The sequence below is a fragment of the Microtus oregoni genome, unplaced genomic scaffold (genome assembly GCF_018167655.1).
Source record: "Microtus oregoni isolate MIOR12 unplaced genomic scaffold, Mior012 000014F_ref0000157, whole genome shotgun sequence".
Lineage (NCBI taxonomy): Eukaryota > Metazoa > Chordata > Mammalia > Rodentia > Cricetidae > Microtus > Microtus oregoni.
The window spans coordinates 12,851,163-12,865,301 of NW_024543073.1; the positions used below are offsets into that span (position 1 = coordinate 12,851,163).

General features: G+C 43.1%; 1 protein-coding gene across 9 annotated transcripts in view; it reads left to right on the forward strand.

The window, feature by feature from the left end:
• The window catches only part of Mast4 (microtubule associated serine/threonine kinase family member 4), a 579,791-nt gene that overhangs the window by 401,664 nt on the left and 163,988 nt on the right, over positions 1-14,139 (forward strand). The gene's annotated exons all lie outside the window — the stretch shown is intronic.

Genomic DNA, 14,139 nt, shown 5'->3' on the forward strand with positions numbered 1-14,139 from the left:
AAGTGTCCTTATTTGCATATTTATGAAGTGATGGGTTCAACCCTTTGGTGACATGCTGATGGATGGGTAGTCTTGTCTTGGAAACACATCTATGAGATTTTCTGATTTGGGCACAGAGACAGGCCTCTGTTACACACTCCTTGTCTCACTCTCTAGTAAAACTAAAATTAGCAAATAGTCCCTCCTTTTAGGTTTATATTGGTTCGTTTTGAGTTTGTCCCAAAAGATTCACATGTTGGGACCTTGGGACTCATAGTGGTGATGCCAAGAGAACGTGGGACCCAGGCAGGTTCTCCAGTCCCAGAGATCAAGGCCAGAGAAGCCGCACACCGAGAATAAACGCATTATACTAAAGACTTTATAAGTTGTAGGCAAGAAGTGGGTTTGTGTCAAAGTATGGTCAACAGCTGAACACTTTAGGCAAGGACTTGGGGGGGGAGAGCTGGCAACTTCAGGGGAGGAAGTTGCCATAGTCACCAAGAATGCTGAAGTGGGCATTTTCGGTGCCTTCCCTTTGTTCAAAGTTGGTGGGGTTTGGAGAGAGGATGAGGCTTCTCAGACCGGGCAGAAGTGAGCTGGAGGTTCCAACTGAACACTTATGTCACCAGAATTGAGGGGAAGCTAATGCCATGCTCTCCAGCCTCCAGAACTGTGAGCCAGCCTAACCTCTCATCGAGTGTCTACTCTTCGGTGCTTGATTGTAGCAACAGAAAATGGACTGCTACAGTGTTCTGCAGGTTCCTGGCCGCTCATGGAAGTAGCTCCAGGCCTTTTCTGTGATAATTACCAGCTGGCTCTTTTGAAGTCAGGTGTTCTGCAGTGGCATTTTTTGAAGCTCCTCTACTAGACCTTATTAGTATAAACAAATGAAAGTGTTGTTTGGGGATGGACAGAAAGGAGTTTGACAGTCATATCGAATACCATTCAACATAGTAGATGATGATTAGCTTTTCATTTCTGCCAAATGAAAGCTTCACTCCCGGGACAGGTGATAGTTGCCCACACACACCCGGAGAGAGCCTTGGACCTGCTTGGTTTTCTGTCAAACAGTATTATTTGAAAGTCATTGGAGTTGATTCCAGACAGATGAACTGGTGGTCAGGCTGACTGGCTGATGACATCACTTGCTAAACACCAGAAAACAGATTTTTTTGAAACAGTCTGATTATGATTTTTATAGAGCAGTCTATCAGCCCTGGCTATCTATGTAGACCTACTATGTAGACCAGGCTGGTCTCGAACTCACAGAGATCCATCTGCCTCTCCCTCCTGAGTGACAAGATTAAAAACATGTGCCACCATGCCCAGCTAGGAAACAACTTCTTAAAAAATGTTTTAAGACCCAGAAAAACCATACCAAGAATAAAATAATTAAATTTCCTAGTTTTATTTGAATCCCACAGGTTTTTTCCTGTGTATCCATAGGATTATCATTACAAGCATAACATAGTCCTTTTTTGTTGGGTTTCTGGGGCCGATTGCCATGCTGCGGTATCAGTTCGCAGAAGCCGTTTATTTTGGTGCCTGCATAGGTAGCGGATAGGTCATCCACCCTCTTGACTGAGGAAAATAGAGTGTCTACATCAGTAGCAAGCAGCCTCTCAGTGCTCTGCATCTTCGTGTCTCTGCTCCAGAAAGGAGGGATGGGGAGATGAGGTGGAGGCCATCGCCTGCTGGGAAGCTTCCCCTTAGGTGCTGAAGCATTTCTCATGGAATTCAGACTCTGCCGTGATAAGCGGAATTTCCCCATCAGTGGTGTGTTGGGGAGAGGGTGCCCACAAAAGTGTCTGAGTGCCAGAGTGCGCTCGGGTCAGGCAACTGGACCACTTGCCTTTGCAGCTTCTCCATTTAGGGATGGGAGAATTTATAATGGAACTGACCTACGTGAGCCGGAAGGTGTAGGCTGTGAGAGTAGCGGCCAGCAGGTCATAACCTTGAGAACCACTGATCTAACACCTTGAATTCTCATCTTCTCTTTTGGAGTTGTGTGTGTTGATTTTGTTCCCAGCAAGATTGAGTTTCCAACCTTGGAAAAAGGTCACCCTGCCCAAGTTCCTGTTTTTAGCCATCCTTTCAGAAAACAAAACAAAACTGTACTTCAGCCATCTTTATTGTAGAGGAGCATTAAGATACTAATACAAGTTTGGAGTTCATACATTTAATAAAGCATTAATATCTACCTAAGTGTCATCCACATAAATTTGTATTGCTATTTTTGTTTCTCATTATGAAGACTGTTTATAATAATAGCACTTAAGAGAAAATTACCTGAGGGTTGGAGAGATGGCTTAGTGGCTAAGAGCACTGGCTGCTCTTGCAGAGACCTGGGTTTGATTCCTAGCACCCACATAGTGTCTCACACCATCTGTAACTCTAGTTCCAGGGGATCTAGTGCCCTCTTCTGGCTTCCATAGGTACTGCATGCACATGATGCATGTCTGTACATTTAAGCACTCAATATGCTCAAAAAAATTAAACTAAGGGTAGAGAGATGTATCAGTGGTTAAGAGACTGGCTATTCTTTCAGAGGACCCAGGTTCAATCTCTGCCACCCATGGAGTCTCTCAACAATTATCCAGTTCCCAATTATCAGGCACTGTCTCCTGACCTCCTCAGGAACTAGGCATACATGTGGTATACTGACATATTTATACAGATACCCGTACACATAGAAAATATTTTTTCAAAGTGCTATTAAAAAAAAAATCAAGCCAGGCATTGTGGTGCATGCCTTCAATCCTAGCACTCAGGAAGCAGATGTAGGCAGGTCTCTATGAGTTTGAGGTCAGCCTGGTCGACATAGTAAGTTCCAGAACAGCCTGGGCTACACAGAAAAACCCTGTCTTAACCAAAACTTTTATATACATATATATATATATACATATATATATATATTATTATTATTATTTTAAGAAAGACAAACCAGCTAGCCAAGTGACAAAAGGCACCATGGGTTTGGAAATGCCTCCTCGTGGCTTGTATGTAGCAGTTGGAGAATTAGGAGAAAATGAACAGGTTTGGCTTTTTTCTTTCCCAGAAGCTTAGAAAATAATATGTGTATATATCCATTCATCCTGAGTGTCGACTTTGTACTTGAGGCACACGCTGGTGAATAGCATCTGTCCTTGTACTCGGAGAGCTCAGAGCCTGGTGGGGAATTAGACCTGTAAACACGTCGTCATGCTGCAGAAGAGTGATTGCTGTACAGGAGGCATGCTATGCATAAATGCATCTGGGAGCCTGCAGGAGAAAGTCAAACAAACTTGGCTGGAGGGTGACCTTCCAGCTCTCTCTTGAAAGACAAACGGAAGGTTCCCAAGCAAAGGAGGTGGAAATGCTAGAAACAGGGACCAGACTGTGCTAAATGTGTGGCAGGCCTCACTGTGTCCGGGGAGCCAAAAGTAATGTGGTATGTTGGACAAGTGCATGTTTTATTGTTGAAGCATAAACCGCAAGATGGCCCACATCCAGGGACTAAGCGGGAGAGATAATGACAGATGACATAATAGAATAGCCCATCAGAAGACAATCTTAATTTTCTTGAGATGTGCCTCTCAAAGTCTACAGAAGTCACCTGACGTGCTGTGATGCTCTATTGAAGCATTTGGTGCAAAGATGAGGCCAGGAATCTGCATTTCCTACCCAGTCTGAAATGAGTCAGTGTTGGGAGACAGAGACCACCTGCAGAAGTGTTACTGGGCAGCAATGCTGAGCTGTTGAACGTTGTTTCTGGGGTCAGTGATAGGACCACAGGCAGACGTGAGGCCTGGATGGGGTGGGAGGGACAGCTTCACAGTGGTGGTAGGGAGACTGAGAAGCAGGAGGGGGCACTGACTTCATCCAGGTCAGAAATGACGGCCATCACCAGGGGAGAGCCCAGAGGCAATGTTCTGTTTTACTTGGGAGGCAGAGGCAGGCAGATCTCTGAGTTTGAGGCTAGCCTGTCTACAGAGTGCGTTCCAGGACAGCCAGAACTACATGAAGAAACCCTGTCTCAAAAAAAAATAAAAAATAAAAAAAAATTATTTTGTTTTGTTCTTTTATTATTTTCTGTGCTATGAAAACCTTCTATAACTTTACCCTTTCCTGCTACCTTTAAGCAGCATTTTCTCTTTGGCTTTCCAGTGTCTTCTATGGGCATGCCAACTGGCTTTCTTACTTTTTCCCATGATTATTATAAAGGTTATATTATTCTTTATAACTTTGTATGCACTTGATCTCCTAAGGATCACTAATGGGGACAGTCTTTATTTCATAGTAATTAAATCCTCAGCTTTCGTCTGCTTTGTATCTTTGGTTGCTTTTAGTGACTCTCGCTACAATTCTTAATAAGGAAAATATCTCCTTAAAAACTATTTTATGATCACCGTGGTGCTTGTTATGTTTTTTTTTTATAAAATCTAGGACAATATATCTGATATATTGTATATATATTTTTGGTATCAAAAAATTTGTGCTGCCTTTTTCATCACAACCTAAGTAATGAAAGACAGTAAAGTTGGAAATGTTTAGGCCCATAGAAGGTAGCAAAGTTATGTGTGCTGGCTGACAGCCATTCAGTAGCTCCAATGAGGCCTGTCAGGCTTAGCCTATATTTTCCTGTATAATTTTCAAGGCGGCTTCCTGTCATTTATGAGCAATGAAAGAAGAAAGTGTGCAGTGTAATATGGAGAAGCAGACTTCGAATTCAAAACAGTTTGCATAAAATGCACAGCTCCACCGGTCTGCAGATAGCCAATGCATATATTCAATGTAAAACAAAACACTGTGCAGATTTATAACCCAACTGGCTTCAAAAATACCCATTTGCCACGTTGCCACAGACAGGTAAAGATTTATACCTGGAAGACAGTGAGATTTTTCAATTTTTTTATATTATAGAAGTCCCGGGAGTAGGAATGGCTGCTTTTTAAAAGCAATTTTAGTATGTACTTTCAAGGCCCATAGAGCTTTACATATGCGTCTTATTCCCTGTGTCAAAAACATCAATCACAATTTATGAAAACGTCACTGAACATGTGCTCTTTTTAATTTTGTAAATTCTTTAGCTTTGCGTCCCATTCATGAGAACGAAACTGCCCAGTGTGTTGGTTTTAGAAATTGAGATTAGACTTTTTTAGAATTAAAAATAATTTGCTAGTGAACCTCTTAGCTGGCAGTGTGCTTAGTTATTATGTAGGAACCTCTGGGTTTGCTGTCCTTTACCTCAGAAACCAAGTATGGTGACTGGTGCTTGTGATCCCAGCACTTGGGAGGTAGAGGCAGGAGGATCAGAAGCTCAGCTCACCCTTGGGGGTATAGTCTGCATGAGATCAGATAATAATAATTGATGAAAATGTAAAATGTTTAAATAATAAAAGTATAATCTCACACCGATAGTCGCTGAAATGCTTTATTTTTATTTTTGATATAATGTTTTAAACAGTCATTGAGCTCTGGTCTTCAGGAGCAATTCTCATTTTATCCATATTGTAAAAACATTGTTCTAGCTTCCTCCGGCTACTGTAACCACCTAGACAGACAAAGTAAGTAGATTCTTGAAACTTCGCGTGTTCACAGTTTTAGAGGTCAGAAGCCCAAAGTCACTTTCCCTGGACTGACCTAAAAGGCCTAGGCAGGAGTCCCCCTCCCCCCACTGCAGCCACATTCTTTGCATTCCTGGGCTTTTGTCCCCCTTCCCCTTTCTGACTGCAGCAACCTCTCTTCCTACCTCCCTGGGCCTAGAGAGACTGTGGTGATTGCACCTTAGGGCCACTGTGGGTGACCTGGAACCCGTTCCATTAATCACATCCCCAGAATGGCTCTTGCCATGCAGGTACCATAGTCACAGGCTCTCCAGAGTTTAGCCTGGACGCCTCTGGAATCCGTTATCCAGGCTACTGTCCTGGTCGGTTCCTTCAGTTCCAGTTATTGACTGTTTTAGAACAGATTGCCTTTCTTTCGAACCTTCAGACCCACCCTCCCCAACACACACACACACCAATACTATGCATCATAAGCAGGGCTGAATTTATTTCCATACCTGAAAATCTTCTCCATATGATGTAGTGTTGTATTATATATTATACACACATTTATTTGTCATCTGTACATATTGTTAATTCCAAAGACGTGAGGAGAAAGACCACCAACCCAAATTCATGAGAGCAAGCATTTGATTCATGTGTACAGGTTGCCCCCCACTGAGGCAGGGTTCAAGAGGTCAGCATTGGACGTGGGCAAGATGAGGGTTTTTATAGCCCAGGGGAAGGGCGTTCCCAAGTGGGGGATTTGGCAGGCAAATGAACAGGGTTACAGAAGCAGAACATAGCAAGCTGGTCATAACAACCTCTGGTGAAACAAAGACACATTTGCAAGGCGGTCATAACAAGGTAGGTGGTCATAAAAAGGTGGCTGGCTCTAACAAGGTAGTCATAACAACTTTCTTGAAACAAAGGCATGGTCCCTGTTTCCTGGAACAGGCAGTATAAAACCTGTAGTTAGGTTTATAGATGGGGCATAGCCCAATCCTTGAGGAGCAGAAGTTTAATTATAAACAAGAATGAACCTAGTTTGTCTTTACTACACTACTGCTTTCAAGACTAAGACGGAGGCAGGGCTGGTTTATCAGTATGTGTTTGTGTATATGTATACATATGTGTGTTTTCATCCTCCAAATTGATAAAACATTGGTACAGAGTACTTGTCTCCCTATGCCTTCACTGACATTGAATACTATTGTGTTTTAATCTTTGACAGGTAAAAATTATATCTGATATTTTTCATCACAGTTCTCCGATAGCTATTCATGGCTGACATTTTGTTTATGCCCCCATGAGTTAACATTTTTTCAAAAACTTCTATTGGTATCTGTTGTTTTTTCCGCAGGGTTGGAAAGGAAACACGAAGTGCACGGCCGTCCCACGTGGGTAAACTTTAATGGGGCGGGTGACGACAGATGAGGGACGGGGGTGAAGAGAAAAAAGGGGCGAGTTATGGCGTTCCCTGTTTTTAAGGGGGAGCTAGGCGCGTCGGGAAATATGCTCTGCGCCTGTGTGGCTTTTTCGTCGACCGCCGAATGCCTTTGGGAATTGTAGTCCAGTGAGACACTGTATTCCCTGCGCATGTGCGGTCTTCCCCAAAAGAACAACAGTATCAAAATTATGGAACTTAATGAAACTCAGCTGAACCTTGCTTGGAAACTGCCTGGCTAACTTCCATGTCCTCACCGACATGTTATCCTGCTTCATGACAGTTTGAATCAGCTTTAACAATGGAGTAACATTCTTCTCATTGCAGAAGCACCGTCTCTACCTCTGTCTGCACGCTTCTTTGTGGTACTTTCGTTGTAACTCCTTTCTCCCATTTTAATGGGGATAATTTTCTTTAACCATAGTTATCTGACCTGGAAAAATACTCGAGAAAAGATGAACTGATAAATTAACCATAATCTTATGTTACAGAAAGGTCTTGGTGTCCGCTCTAAAGGGCTAAATATAACTACACCGACTCTCTTCAACCAAATTGTCACTTCTTATAATTGCGCTGTAATTCATGCTCGGAAGTGGAATGAGAAATGATAGACCTTGGTCCCAGGCTTCTGGATCAAGTAGCACCATGTCCTTGAAGTTAGCTCCATCCTGAGATGTATTCTGTACGGACTAGGGCTCACTGCAGCCACCAAAAAAAGCATTTAGCATTTCATCTCTAACTGATCGTATATCTATACCGTCTCATAATTAAATGCATGTGCCTACGTCCCTATTTTGTGGCATTTTAGAGTCTGAGATAATAGATAGATGTTCTTAGTGAACCCAGCACATGTAAATAATGGAATGGACTTACGGATCGGTGACACTCAAATAGGAACAGGCAGGAAAAACCTGTTAAAGTTTTGACCTGTGAACAAGCTCACCCTTCGTCTCTTCTTACCCTCACTGACTACAGCCCTCATTGTTCGACACCTTGCTCATTTCTCTGTCTTTGCTTCTCTTTTGTTTTAGCTTTCAACCCACTGATGGTATTAAAGATTTAAAGATGAAGGAAGGAGAGCCCCAGCCTGCAAGGAGCTCTTCTCTGAGAACTTATCTGAAGCAAATGTGGATATTGATAGGGACTGACCTCTATTGTGCAGGCGCTGCCGATGATAGAACCCAGGAGAGAGATGTGTCTCACCCTCTGCTGCTGCCATGCTTACAAAGAGACTACCCAGAACAAACGGCTGCAGAGGTCAGCTCAAGGCTAGGAAGATCTAGTCTTGCTCTCTAAGTGAAGCCTTCCTGTATGTGAGAGAGCAGTGACTTCTAGGAGTTGCTCTCCCTTGTTTCATGATTATTTTGATATCTTGTTAGAGGGTCATGCTCTGTGTTACTGTGATTTACTGATATGACATGTTTATCTAATGATTCTTTAGCAATAAAAAATCGGGAGTCAGATATCAGGGTAAGAACCTGTATTATCAGAGAACCGACCAGTAACCTCCTATCTCATCTGTTCCTCCATCCAAAAGGACTGAGATTCTCGCTAAGCCTGCCTTACTACTTTCTGTCTCTCTATTTGGCCTCAGTCCTCCAAAACTTCTATGGTTAAGTTTGGTCAGCTAGCGGCTAGCTCTGCCCTCTGAGTCAAAGCAAACTCTATTGTCAGAGTGTGATCAAAATATCACGCAACGCTAATATGTACCCCAGACGGCTGTTTTAGAGTCAAGAAGCCCACTTGTCTTACTGTTCTATTGCGGGGAAGAGATCCTATGACCAAGGCAGCTTCTAAAGGGAGCATTCAATGCGGGAGCTCACGGTTCTAGAGGGTTAAAGTCTGTAGTCATCATGGCAGGAAGCATGAGCATGGCCCAAGCAGGCAGGCAGGCAAATTGTGTTGGGGCACTAGAAAGAACGTGTATCAAGAGACAAGGAGAAGAGGGTTCAATGGGAATAGGTGGACTCCTAGAACCTCAGCGCCTACCACCAGTGATTCATCTCCTCCAAGGCCTCACTTTGTAATCTTTCCCAAACAGTTTTACCAACTAGTTACCAAGCATTCAAATCTATGAGCCCATGAAGGCCATTCTCATTCAGATCTGCACACTACTTAGCTATGGATCTCCCAGTAACCTCCTGCCTATGGCCTTTTCTGGTAGCATGCCATGCTCTCCTCTGGGGGGCGCTCTCTCCGACTCAGTTGTGGCCTTCTCACAGGGCCTTCCCCTGCTAGACAGAGCAGACACTTGCCAGGGCCTCCTTCCTAGAAGTGCTTCCCTGCCCGCTCCCCAGGCCTGCTCCACAATTCTTAGCCTTCATACATATCAACCCACCATGTTTATCCAGCAGACATGTCGAGGAGCTCCTTTGGGTAGAAAAGTCCTCATTTTCCCATCTCTCTCTCTTAGATTTATTGAAGTTACTGGCTGTCTGCTACCTGTGCAAACTTCTGCTTCTCCTGGGATCCTCTTCCCAATTTGCCCTTCTTTCGTCCTGTCCTGTCACCATTTCCAACTTGTCCTTCATGAGGACAATGAGGTTTATATATGGTTCTCTGGTAAATTGTTAGGAAAGAGAAATCAACTGTCTTTACTAATTAATTGTTTTCCCCACAACTTTATCTTAACTTATGGTTCTACTTTTTTTTAAACTTTGTCTAGGATAATACAATGTGATTATTTTCTGCTATGGGTTTCAGCATTCAAATATATCCCTACCAGTTCATCATCATTTATTTTTTTTAATATTTGAGTATTGTGGGCACCCATATGTTTAATAACACTAGGAGACTCTTCTTTAACCTGCTGTTCTTCCTTGTGTTCTGTGTTCTTTCTCCCGAGCACAGCATCCCAGTCCTAACACCTTGTCCCGGGACACGTAGTCCCCTCATAGTATGCTGAGAAGAGTCTGTAGATACCAGCTTGTCATGCCATTCTGTGTGGCATTGATCTGGAGGGAGAGCAGGAAGTCTGTAAGGAGGACATGTGTTTTTAAGATTCAAGGGGAATGAATCGTGAAGGAGGAGACCTTCTATTGTACACCATGTCTTCCAGAGCTAGCGGCCCAGTAGGATGACAAGCTTGTTTTCCCATCGCATTTCCCCTCCTTGGAAACGCAGTGGCTGCAAGTGCCCTTCTGATGAATGAGTGAGCAGTCTGCATCCCAAATGCTCTCCTCTGCTGTGTCGGTTTCCTGCTTGTCCAGCGAGCCCTTGCCTGAGTGTCTGTGTGTTGGCCTAGACCAGCTCTCTGCTTAAGAACTTTCTTCTTGGTGCTGCAGTCACAGCTCGATCGCAATTGCAATTCAACTGTGCTTCCTTTTCTGTCTCTGTAATTATTTTGTCTGTAGAAAAATGTCAGTAGTTCTGACAAATTGAATCCCGTGTTTACTGACTGCCTCGTCTTCTGAAGCACAGGTTCCTGAATCAAGTCAAACAGGTTAGAAGACAGGTTCCACTGGAGTGTCACACCTACTCTTATCATTAGTGAGTGTGGGAATCTATCACGAACTGGCTCTGGATTAGCTCATCACTCGCTGTGTGGGTACTTTACCTAGTCTTATGTTTTCGGTGTGGAAATCTTCCAGATCTTCCCAGAAGCTTTCAGTAAAAAAATATTAGAATATATTTAGTTAATATTACTAGCATCGGAGCTGGAGAGATGACCTGGCACATAAGAGCATGGGCAACTGTTGCAGAGGACCAGAATTTGGTTCCCAGAACCCATGTTGTGTTGCTCTAGGTCAGCAGGATCCAGTGCCCTCTTCTGGAGTCTTTGGGCACCTGCACAGATGTATGCTCATCCCACACTTAATAATAAGAATAAAATGAGAAAAAATAATAATAAGAAGAAAAATAATGAGAAAAAAATCTTAACAGTAGTGACTAGTACCTGAGAGTTTGAGATATTGCCCAACATTGAGAGCAGAGGCAGAGAAGAGGAAAGATAAAGATTTGATTTCATCAGCGTCCTCATTTTAGCTGCTGCCGTTTTCATAGGCAGTGCCAAGTACATGAACTTTTCTAGAAGGACCGTGGAGGATGTGAAAGTTGGGAAGTACAGACATCAGGTCTTCAGTTCGTCCAGAGCCGAAGTCTCACTCTATCTATATCTCCGACTTGTGACTAAAAACTGTTCTAGGAAACTTGACCCCCCCCAACTCTCTACCCCTTCTCCTCTTCTTCTGTGGATGCAAACCTAGCTCCATACGGGGTCTGATACTTACTTCTTAACCCTCAAATGTTGTCTTCTTTCAGCAGAGAGATACTTGGATTCACGATTTTTGTAGCACAATTTCAAATCCTCTTTCACCTTCTTAATTGCTCTTCTATGGCAGCTATGATATATAGTACCCCTCTTCAATAGAAATCTCAGAAAATCTGGTTTGTCTGTAGAATGTGAGGATGGTACTCAAGCAGGAGTTTTCCTGTGGTTGACTGTGGTATTTCCCGATGCCCTGCTAGGAGCTGAGGAATGTTGCCTCTAGTATCCTTCCATCTCTTGGTAACAATGAGTTGGTGAGAGAGAGTCTTAAGAATGTAATAATCTTTTTGGAGGATTGTGAGGAATTTGGGGTTCTATGAGAGCACCGATGCATCTGTTCACACTGGTCACTTTGGATATCATAGAATTAGTAGACACCTGGATATTGGAACTGTGTATTCAAAAAGCGTCTCTAAAAATGTCCGTGTAAGTTAGGAGCTGTCGGGTTTCTAGAAATACAGAGAGCAATAAAGCATAGCCTTAACCTTGAGAAAGTCACATGCTGTAGGGAAGGTGGCAGCAACAGTCAATCAGAGTCCAGTGTGACTGCCATCACACTGGGTAGACCCAGTTTCGGGGCCCGGTGAGCACAGAACATGCCATAGTGCCCTCAGCTCCGGGTTACAATGAGGGAAGGAAGCTTGCTTTTAGAGTCTTTCTATCGTCAGTGCTGAGTCACTGATGGGGTTTTATACGTGTCATCTCATTATCCTTTATGTATGCCAACTCCCAGAGGTTGGTCCTGTTAGGGACCTATATTATAATTAGGGAAAACAGGCAGAGATGGAGTAACTTGCTTAAAGTCACGTTACGTGTTGAGTCCAGATTCAAAGACAACGTGACACCTTTCTCAGAGCCATTGTCTAGGACAGTGGCCCCCGGCAAAATGGCATTGGCAGTGTGTGCAGACATTTTTGATGGGCATTTTTGCTATCCAGTGGAAAGAGTCTAGGATATTGTCCAACATTTTTCCAAAGTACAGGAAACCCTCCAAAGCAAAGAATGCCCAGGCTACAGTGTCACTAGTGAGAATGGCCCAGGCACACTGTCACTAGCGAGAAGTCTGTCTGTGGCTTCAGAGCTACTTTTTATCTGCCTCTGAACAGTCATTTAGATGATCAGTCACCTGTAGGTATCCACTGGGTCCAAATTCTAGAGATCTTGAAGGACGCCAGAGACCAGTGATGTCCAAGTCTCCTACAAATGGGGCCCAAGAGATGGCTCCGCAGTTTATAACACTTGCTGCTTTTGCAGGTTGAATGCCCAGCACATTTAGTGGCTCACAACTGTCTGTTTTCCCAGTTCCAGGGGGTGTGATGCCCTCCTTTGGCCACTGCTGGATACCTGTGTGCCACGGAGCACATATAGACAAACAGGCACATACATGTACACAAATAAAATAAACATTTAAAAACTTTAACAACATTTTTATAAGACTGAATATTTGCATGTGGGTGCCACATCCTCCCACTTATGGTAAATCTTCTCTAGATAATGTTCAATATAAAATAAAATATGCAAGCTGAGTAAATAATTGCTGTAACATATTGTTTTGGGAATACGAGCATGCATGTTCACTAGTCCCGCAGTTTTATATACGAGGTTTGTTGTTATTGTTAGTTCTTTGGCTTTGTATTCTTGAGACAGGGTCCCGCTGTATAGAGTAGACTGTCCTAGAACCCAGGCAGGGATTTGTCTCAGCCTCCGCTGAGAGCTGGGATTCCATGTGTGCACCACCACACCTGGGTATTCTTCACATATTTTCACTGTGAGTATGCTTGAAGCTGTCAGTGCAAAAGGGTGGCTGTACTTCAAAACATTCAAAAACCAACAAGGGATGGATAACCTTAGAGATGACAAAGACACTGAGCCAAAGCTCTTAGCAATTTGGAAGATAGGTCTCTTGTCACTGAACTGCTCAAGATCTGTTGCTTGTGTGTAAAATTGAGCGGATTCTGTGATTTTCTTTTATTTCTATAAGTTGCAAAAATCTGTGGAGATTCTGGAAGAAAGTGGTATTGTGGGTATGAATGACTGAAAATCAGCCAGATAGTGGTGGCACATGCTTTTAAAAATCTTGGTGCTTGGGAGACAGAGGCAGGCAGATCTCTTGAGTTTCAGGCCAGCCTGGTCTACAGAGTGAGTTCTAGGACAGCCAGGGCTACACAGAGAAACCCTGTCTCAAAAAACCAAACCAACCAACAAACAAAAATTATCATCAAACAAACACAATTATTATTTTGGAGTCTTGGGGTGAGAAAATATTTCTGTGGACCACAAGATTTATATATTATAAATTTATATATTTATATATAGAGATACATATTAAATTAAAAGTAAATAATTTAAATTGTAATTTTTTCTTTATATACTTTTGAATATTTGTGGTCTGATAAGTTATTTAAATACTGTGCGTTTCTTCAAAATGAAAACAATCAGATTCATCCCTTAATTATGTTCCTTTCAAATTCTAACTTAATGGAAGGGGAAAGAATTGAAGTTGTTAAATCAGTTCCAGGTAGTATGTGTTAATGTGATAAGCGACATAAACTAGATCCATCTTTCGAGTCTGTGAGGCCAAACAGGTGAGCACTGTAGTCATCCATCGAGTGGGTGTAAACTCGTGAATTTTGTGTCTCTGAGGTTTTTGGTGAGTGTAGTGGCTTGGCGTGTGCGTGTTTCTCCCAGACAACAGGTTGTGTCAGCTCCTGGTCATCAGGCACAATTGTGGCCTTCCCTCCGAATGTGCCAGGTCCTAAGGTGACTCACCCAAGCCTTCAGGTGTGTACAGCACACACTCGTGTTCCGGCGCAGCAGCTGGAGTTATTTATTTATTTTGAGGGACGGATCCATTTCACACTCTGGGATAGGGGAGCTGAGAGGATGCTCCCTGCGCCTGCTCCTGGGCAGAGTACACTAGG